Genomic DNA, 8,351 nt, shown 5'->3' on the forward strand with positions numbered 1-8,351 from the left:
TTACATGCAAGTTTAGACTCTCCTTTGCAGTAACAAGCTTCATAAAGGGCAAGCCCCAAGATAGAGGCTCAGCATACCAAACCGTCAGTCCTCAATGTTTGTAATATAAATATATAAGCAAAAAGGTAATATCTTTCAAAGTATGCTTTAACAAGTATTCATATAGGAAATTTCCAAAGTTGTTATGAGTTATAGTAGCATAATTTCAGTTATTTCTTTATTGTGAAATATCATATATATACAAAAAGGTGGTAGCTTTCAAATTGCAATTTAACAAGTAGCTATAGAACAAATTTCAAAGGAAGCTATGAAATTCTTCTGGCTCTTTCAATACCCCAGCAACCAAGAAAAAGAAAATGATACAGAGATTCAGTATTCATAATCCTTTGTTAAATTCCAACAGGTAGTCTGTTGCTACCTCTTCCTCTAATTTAATCACTTTCCCAACCTTCAGGGATGTCTAGGCAGTGACCACCCTAACCTGTTCATGTTGAAAAGGGGTGTCAACTTTATGAGAAAAGGGGACACAGCTGGTTGATGCTCTTGAAAAGGCTATTGCTGCTGGGTTTTGGGACTTAGCTGGCACAGGAGTTCTCTGAAGGATTTACGTTTCTGAAGAGTAAACTTAGTGAGTGATACTTTTCTCGAGTCTCAGATAGGGATCCGGGTGTTCCTTAAGGTTTTCGGGACTACCGTTGACTTGGGCTTATCATACTGTGGCCATTTGGCAAATCTAGCTGAAGCTTACATAGGAGTAACCTCCAGGACAGCCTCTCTCGACTCTGTTTGAATTCTCTTAGGCACTGAAACCCCATTCTGTTTTCGGGCTTATTTTTATTTAGTGAGATGTTGGGGGTGGGGGGGAATTCACTTTTTCTTTCCCTTCTCCTCCCAGACTTGCTGTATTTAAATACTCTGACACTGTACAGTGCTGCCTAGAGCCCATAACCTTAAGGAGATTGAGAAGCAGTGCCCAGACTAGCCACTTGCTACTCCGCTCGCTGATATGTTTACCTGTGTTGATGGAAAATACCTTTAATGTCTGGTTCTTGGTGGCATTAACTTACATCAGCGGTTCTCAAAGGGTGTTCCCTGGCGCAGCAGCACCAGCGTCTTCTGGGAACTTGTTAGAAATGCAGGATCCTGGCCACACCCAGACCTGTGTGCTGAGGGTGCAGGGGGTGGCCCCGCAGTCCTGTTTAGCTAGCCCTCCAGGTGTTTAGCTAGCCCTCCAGGTGTTTAGCTAGCCCGCCAGGTGTTTAGATCGCCCTCCAGGTGACAGCACTGCCTCAAGCCTGCAGCGTCAGCCGGCCCAAGCGTGACTCCCTCTGAGACCTCCGGCCCTGGGTGTGCTCCAGCAGTGCCTGGGCCACCAAAAACCTGAATTCCCAGAGGGTTCTTCAAAAAGCTTTGCCTCTGGTCCAGGACAACGGGGCTTATGAACAAACACTTCATTACCACACAACAATGAGCGGCTTGCTCTCAAAGTCTAAGAGTCCTGCCAATTCCTGCTTTAGAGGGTAGCCTGATAGCTGGCCTTCCCTGTTTGCAGATGAGTTAACCTGGCCCGGGCAGCCTCCCTGATTTCCCTTTGCCCAGGAACCTAAACTGCACCCCCAGAGCACGGAGGAGATGCAGCACACTGGCAGGGCTGGGCATACTTGCTAGACAGAATCTGCGGAGAGATTATTCTTTCTAAATACTGATTATATAAAATCCCCATTCGATATTTTAGACAGAGTTGCCTCCTAAAAAATGTAGCTAGGAAAACTTGGGGCAGACATGGGACATTTTACTTGTAGATGGCACTTAAACATTGCAGTAAACATGAGAACAATCTGTAAGCGTGAACTTACTGCACAGTTGGTGTTTTATGGCTTATGATGGAAACCTATTTTGCTTTACCCAATATAACTCAGCTTTTCAATTTTATTACTTTCTTATTTATATATCTTATCTGAAATTAGCTGTTAGTACAGTCTAATCAACTGTAATTTGGAGAGGTCAAAGATAATTGAAGCAAACTGATAAAAGGCATCTGAGTAAAATGGTTAAGAGGAGATTCTGGAGTCAAGAAAAAGTAGCTGTGTGACCTTGAATAAATTACTTAGTCTCTCTGTGCTTAGATTTTCTCTTCTGTAAAATAGGCATTGTAGTAAAACCTCAAATACTGTTGTGTGGGTAAAATGAGATTAAACAGAACCATGCCTGGCTCACAATAAACAATAAATTTTAGCTTATAGATACTTTGGACTGGGCTTTGCAATTTTTTAAACTATTTTTTCTGAGTGTATTTTAAAACATAAGTGTCAAAAAGTTAAGACAATGGAATAAAGGGTTGGACTTGGGTTGTACGTCAATATAGTATAGTTTCCTAATGAGTGTACTTACGTTCTAGGTGAGTTTCCTGGATAGCTGGATAGCGGATGGTTTGAAAATTGGGCTTTAGGAGCAGTGTTTTGGATGTCATGATAAAATTCAGTTCTGAAGGTACAGAATATTGGATTAAATTTATTCAGCTTGTTCTCCACAGTGTTTGCATCCACATCTGAGAGAAGTTTATTTTGATGTCATTTTCTTCTTTGCAGATTGAGATCAGATAAAATCAAGTTAGGAGTTTTGGTTTGTTGGGTTCCAGTGAGTTGGTCTTACAGGCAGGCAGGTAATCAGTCTTCAAATTAGAACCTGTCAAGCGACAGAAGTAAATTTGTAGTCGTTTTGACCTTGTTATACATTTCCTCTTACACGCTGTGTTTCTAAGGGCAGTCTCAGAGCCTGTTCAACCTGAAACAGATCCCCAAGACCGACAGTACACGGAACCTCGTCACTGGGTATGAGGTTTCTGTTAAGCAGGGGCTGTGCTTATTTCTAGGGGGGTGTTTTAAATGGATGAGGTCAGCAGTTTTACCAGTTTTAAAAGTCCGCTTAACATGTGTGTTATTTGAAAGCAATATTGCACATGTGCTGGCTGATACCGTGACATTCTTTGGGGACTGCTTCACACAAATTAGGTGAGAACGTATTTAAAAAGAAAAAAAAAAAAGTCTGCTTAGTTTTTTTTTCCTTTTGGTTTTACCTACCTTTATTGCCAGAAATCATTTTCATTTTTTTCATGCATGTGTAGTTTTATCCCTGCTTTGAAGACCACACCTCATAGCCTGTTGCTTAATACTTATAAACCCTTTTATCCAGTGATAAAATACAAGAAAACATGCATTCAGTTATATAGGGGCATGTGTTTACATCTGATTTCTGTTCAAAGGTTGTGGGTTTTTTTTTGTTTTTTTTTTTTTTGTTAACAAAAAATATGCAGAGCATAAAAGAATTTTCCACTCCCACTGTAAACGAATCTGAGTTTTTTGTGGAATCCAACCAGCGTCTGGTAAAGTCCATGCTTTCAAACTGACTTGGACATGTAAAGAAAAGACAGATGAGCTTGTTAAAAATTATTCCTGTCAAGTCCTCGTGTACCTTCACATGTCAGATATGACTTAAAAATGTTCCCCAAGTGGCTGTGGCTTAATTTATGTTCTTGAGGGAGCTCCTTGGAAGGAATTAAATTCTGGGAGGTCGCATTTTTCTTTCAAGTTTGATTTCCAAAGTGAAAATGAGCTTCTGTTTTTTAACTTGAACTTTGAAAAAAGAATCCGATGAAGAGCTTTTAGAACTGTGCCGTGATTGTTACATGGAACTGGGATTCCCCAGCCCTGTAGCCAGAAATGAAACTGGACAGCTTTCTCCATAGCTATAAAAATAAGGAGAGGAAGGGAAGAAGAGGTAAAAAATAAAATACCAAATCTGGGAAACTGTTCTAGTCACTTGAATCTTAGTGATATAAATGTCTGTTTATGTTAGCGGGGAAGACAAAATAAGAATAGTCTTTTTTTCTGGTTAAATGTATTCCCTCCTGGGAAATCACTTTGCAAATTTCTCAGGGAAAACATATGAATAGCTAAAAATTAGTATTTTGCATAATCAGGAAATATGTAGATTTTACAGTGAAATTCCAATCATGGTGGCATATTTGGTTATTCATTTTTCTTGATTATTGGGGTTCCTGGAGAAGAGAGGAAATGGGAACAATCTAGAGATATTCTTCTATCTGGTGCCCTTGAAAAGGAGTACATTTCAAGTTTTGAGATTGTAATGTAGTACTTTAAACTGAGCCATGCTGAGTAGCGGAGTGAACTGGACAGTGTTCTGGATTATCTGTCATGCCCTTGTGCTCAGCTCTTTTTCCTAATCCCATTCCATGTTAGGGATAGACCATGTCATCTCTCGGTGGCTTTGCAGATACAGACTGGTCTGAAATGTTCTTTCGATATACTGCGGCTTTAGGTTTACCCAGGTTAGAGATAATTAATTAAATTCTTTAATAAATAAATAAATAATTATTAGAGAAGTCGTAGCTTTACAGAAAACTCATCGGTAAGAGTTATACGGAGTTCCCATATACCACCCTATAGTTAACACCTTGCCAAATTATTTAACTTTTAAGTCTTGGGGCTGAATGGTGTGTGGTCAGAGGAGTAACAACAGGGGGAGAGAACCCCAAGGAGGGGGCAGCCATAAGATCCTTTATTGACTGGTAGTTCTGGTGACACCTGGGCAGGGGACGGCTTGTCCTTGGGTTTGCAGACTGTCAGGCCCTGCTCTGACTCTTTTTGCAGCGGTGGCCGGGGCTGGAGGTGACTCACTCTGTGTACGGGGTTTCCCTTGATGTCGGACGCAGAGGGGAGCACGGGTGTTTGGCCCACGTGAAAACCAGGTCCAAGGTCATGGTCACGAAACTGGGAATCACGCTGACCTCGGGGGTCACAGCCAACCACCCAACAGTTAATACCGTGGCAAGCACAGCTTCTGGGGTTTGACAGCTGTTTAAAATAAGAACCTTGACTGCCTCCTACAAAGTTCTGTGAAAGTAGTATTACCTTACAATGCTCCCTCTGCACTTTCAGTCCCCTGCAGCAAAGAATAAAACAGACAAAAATACCTGCTCTCGTGGGGGTGCCATTCCAGTGGGGAGAGAGATGATATGCAAGACGGAGTACAGCGCGGGGTACGGTAGGTGGTGAGGAGAGCAAAGCAGGGCAGGCGGTGTGTGGGCATGGGTGTGTGTGTGTGTGTGTGTGTGCATGTGTGTGTGCGTGTGCTGACACTGGAGATGGGGAGGCCAGAGAAGCCCCACCAGGAAGGGGCATGTGAGTGGAGCCGGCAGGAAGTGAGAGAGGGAGCCCAGACATGTCTGGGGGATGAGCCTTCCAGGTGGGGGGCTGGGGACAGACACGCAAAGGCCTGTGGGAGTGCGCCAGGCGGGCTTGAGGGGTGCAGGAGGGTGATGGGCCCATGGCAGGAGGGAGAGGAGGGGGGGTGCGGGCTGGACGCCCCAGAGGCTGGGCCCTTGCAGGCTGCGGCCAGGACCTCACGTTTCACCCAGGGAGGGTTTGGAGCAGGGAAGCCACCCGGCCCAGCTCCCTGGCTGCTGTGTGGGGGACACTGCTGGGGCCAGCGGGGCCATGGCTGGGACCACGGTGGCCTCTGGGCGGTGGAGAGAGAAAGGCTTCTAGCCCATGACGCCTGTGACAGGACACCTGGTTTTCCTCCTTTTGTCTCTCCCCACTCCCCCCACCTTTCCACTCCAGCCTCGTCCCTGCTTTTTTCTCCTTCCCCAAAGGTAGTCATTAAAATTTTTACCTGATTATAAAAAAATATATACTTCCCCGTTTCTAAACATCCTGCTTGTTTTGCTACTTCAAGTCTTTTCAGTCTTAGGCCTTCTCTCCTGAAGTCTGGGGAAGAGGATTCCACTGTTTCCCACCCACATTTCATCACCCATCTGCCCCGTGTGCCCCCATCGCAGTTTAGTGGACATTCGGGGTCCGCTGCCTCATCACTCCGTAGGCACAAGGGTCGGAGCAGAGCCGCGTCGTCAAGCTCGAGGGCATCTCCTTGACTGCACGACTTCTGTCTTCTCTGGCACCTAGAGAGGCCCTCTGGGTGTGTGTGTTCTAAAGGTGTTACTCTTCCAACTTCCAGCTCTACCTTATTGATGCCTTCTTTCACCTAAAGAATTCTACCAGGTTCTTCTTTTTGGAAGAAGCTTCTCCAGAGCTTTCTGAGCTCCTGTAATCTGGATGGATTTTCTCAGTGGCTGGTGCACTATCACTAATGACCTCTGAGCCCTGAAGATTCCATTTTTCCCCTATAGTCACCATCCTTGGTTTGCTCCTTCATTTCATAGGAGCTTCACCTAAGAAAGTTTTCATGGCTTCCTAAGAAGCTGCCCTCTCATTAAGTGGATAGTTTGGCTGGGTAAGAATTTCCAGTTTAAAAATCTTTTTAAGGATCTTTTACATTTTAAAAAAAATCTTTCATATTTTGAAGACAGTGCTCCACGGTCTTTTATTTTCCAGTGTTGATGTGGAGAAGAGAAGCCATTTCGATTCCTAATCCTTTATGCATAACCCTCTTTTTCAGGGACGTTTCTTTATCCCAGTGTTTGAGATTTCACAACCATGTACTTTGGTGTGTGCATGTGTGTGCTTTAATTAGTATTGTTGGGTACTTGATGAACTCTTTGAATCTGGAAACTTTTCTTTTGCTTCACACACACACACACACACACACACACACAAACTTTCGAATTATTTCTTAATTTCTTCTCCTGAATGTTCTCGCTTCGTCTTTGTGAAACTCCTATTTTCAGATGTTGGGTCTTCTGAACTGATCCTCAAACTTATCTTTTCTCCATGTGTTTCCCTCCACTGTATTTTTGTTTTACTTTGTGGGACATTTCTTAGTCTTTCTCTTCCAGCCTTTGTATTGAGCTTCTCATTTTCGCTATCAGGTTTTTAATTCCCAAGAGCACTTTTTTTGTTGTTTTGAGAGTTCCTTTATCTTAGGTCATCCATGTCCTGCCTGCTCTTATTGCTTCAAGAATATTAATGAGTTTAAAAAGTTTTCTTCACCCTGAATTGTATTATCTCCAAGTTGATTTCTTCTATTTGTTTGGTCTTTGTTTTTTACTTTAGTGATTTGCCTGAGGTGTCTGATAGCCTTTTGTCATCTGCTCACTTAAGAGGGGGGTGGGGAACTAAAAGGCTGATTGGAAGGTCTGAGAGTTGGACAGGGCTTGTTGGTTAGGTGGGCAGCTTTTGTGACTTTAGGCTGGTTGGAGTCCCCAGAGAAGACTCTTCCAATCTCTTGGAAGCTAAGAGGGTAAGTCGGGCTGTTAGTTTCCCCGATGCTCTGTGGAAAGAAGGGTGGTGCACCTCCCACATTTAGAATGCATCTGTTTACCTAATCCCCCTGGTTGGGAGGCTCTCAGTTGTGCCTTGTCTTCTCCAGGTCTGTAGGCTTGTTTCTGTGTTTTCTGGGAATTAACCTTCAGTTCCTCCTGGGTGGGTGAGGGACATGAACTAGGGTGTAGTGAGGTAGGACTCAAACTCAAACTACTTCTTAAACATTTTTAACCAGTCCTTATTTTAGCTCTTTCCCTCTTCCCAAGAAATAATCTCTACTTCCCAAAGTAACTTGGGACCACCAATTCCTGAGCTTTGAGGACTTGGCAGTGCAAATCACGGCGGTTCTTAGTTCTAATGCTGGGTTAAGCTTTATCAAGTCTCTGGTCAGTTCCTGCTCATACTTTTGTTTTCCACCTTCCAAAAATTTTGTCATTGCCTCTTCTCTCCCATCTTCTTAAAAGAATCCCTTTTGGCAGTTTTAGTGGGACTATGAGGGAGAACTAGACTTGAGGTTTGTGTTGAATTCACCCTCTTGACCTAGAATGCCTGGACAGTTTTTATGCATAATTTCTGGTAATTTCGTTATATCATATGACTTTTGGACACTGAATGTAACTGGCGTTTCTCTATTTTGGGTAACAAAAGGGAGTTCTGTTTTCCTTGGAGTCCTGCTCAAAGTCACCCATGTCCACACTGGGTTAGCCTTTGGTCTGTGTGTCCATTATCATGAGTTCTTTCTGTGGGGTCCTAAGCTTACCACACATCTGCAACAAAGATACCAGAATGTGTTTTTCTGATTCCAAAGGAAGAATTAATTATTACCTGTTAAAGTTATAGAAATACATGATATAAGTAATGAACTTTCTCCATCATCCTGTCCCCCAGATGTAGCCACAATTGGCAGTTGGGTGTATAACAAAAGCATTTCACGATCAACATTATTTTTAATTAACAATACCTCATGTGGTATTTCCCGTTCTACAACAATGGTAGTGCGAGTATGGGGGAGGACATGAAAGGAGAGAAGATAATGCACAAAATAAAGATACATCCCTTGAGTAGGCAGTTAAAGGGCCTGCAATTCTGCTTTTTGAATTATTTGGGATT

Source organism: Choloepus didactylus, chromosome 7 (assembly GCF_015220235.1).
Source record: "Choloepus didactylus isolate mChoDid1 chromosome 7, mChoDid1.pri, whole genome shotgun sequence".
In the NCBI taxonomy this organism is placed as follows: Eukaryota; Metazoa; Chordata; class Mammalia; order Pilosa; family Megalonychidae; genus Choloepus; species Choloepus didactylus.